We start from the raw sequence: 1,443 nt of genomic DNA, 5'->3' as shown, positions 1-1,443 counted from the left end.
GCAAGGGGAGGGAAAGTGAAGGACAATCCCCTCCCTCAGGAAAAACAGAAGCACTCCTTATTTGATAGAAGGCTTTCCCCATGCACCCAAGTCCTGCCATCAAGACAGCCCTCCTACCTCCCCTGTGTACACACACATAACATACACACTCTTCACACCTTTCTCTGCCCTCTGTTGGCCCAGGGAGGAGGTGGTCTCTTTATGGCAACCCCCCAACTCCCCACCAAAATATCTCCAAGGTTCTGCTGTCCACAGTCTGTGTGAAGACGCAACACAATTTGTAGGACAGCAAGAGACTCAGGACAACTGAACTGAGATATGTTTGTGTGTCAGTAGCAGCAATAATAATAATAATAATAATAATAATAATAATAATAATAATAATAATAATAATATGGTGGGCAGCATACAAGGAGCAATGTATATTTCTAGGTGGGTGAGATGCCTCCCATATTAACAGCAAACTGGAATGTCAATTTCTTTAAACAAATAATGGGTGCTGCAAAAAGGGGGTTGGGGAAATACATGCAGCTCACAGCATGAATTTTGCTTATCCTCGACCAACCCAGATGATTATACATGAATGCATTTGTTTGTGGGAGAAGTGTCTTTCTTTCAAGCAATGAGGCAATAGGAAGGCCAAGCTCCTTGTCTTGGCATGGTATTTGCCCCATGCCCCCTCCCCAGACTCATCCCTGGTGTGGGTTGTGTATGTACATGTGTGCACAGCTGCCAGAGCCAAGAATGCAGATTTTCTCTGATGGATAGCTGCGATGTTCATTGCAAGGCTTTAATTTGAACCAGATCTCCTCTTCATCAGGGTAGAGCCTCTGTGATCTTCAAAACGAAGGCTCATTTCTCTTAGATTATTTAGTTCTGTCATCATTAGCTGGAACTTCTGGTTGTGGTTGTTGTTCTTATACAATAACACTGGAGGGAAGGTGTCAGGAACACTGGAGGAAAAATGCCTCTGAGTTTATTTATACTGAACAACTTTTCCACTATACCAGCCAATCCTCCCTGTGCTTAGTTTAACTTCCAGGTGACAGGAGATACCTTCCATGCTGAGCTCCCCAAGTTTCCCCAGCAATCAGTGGCCAGTGCTAGTTAGGGACTTCTGGGGGCTATTTGTCCCAAAGGTATGTTTCACAGGCATCACACACACACGCACACACACACCCCAATATGACTGACAACCACAACCTGGGACTTTTCATTTTACAAATTAAGCACAGTCTCTGTGGATTTTCCTTCCCTTAGATGAAACACTGTACAAGATTACTAAGTGCCGGAGGGATCATTTTTGTTTGTTTGTCTGTTTAAAAACTGCTTTGCATTCTGTTTTCCTGGCCCCATGAGGGACTCAACTCAGTGTGTCGGTTCTGTGGAGCATGTACTCTACACATTCTTTGAGAGATTGCCATATAGCACAGGCAAGCACAA

This window comes from Sceloporus occidentalis, unplaced genomic scaffold, assembly GCF_023333645.1.
Source record: "Sceloporus occidentalis isolate IW3139 unplaced genomic scaffold, rSceOcc1.0.p SCAF_1, whole genome shotgun sequence".
In the NCBI taxonomy this organism is placed as follows: domain Eukaryota; kingdom Metazoa; phylum Chordata; class Lepidosauria; order Squamata; family Phrynosomatidae; genus Sceloporus; species Sceloporus occidentalis.
Note: the sequence above shows the minus strand (reverse complement) of the source record.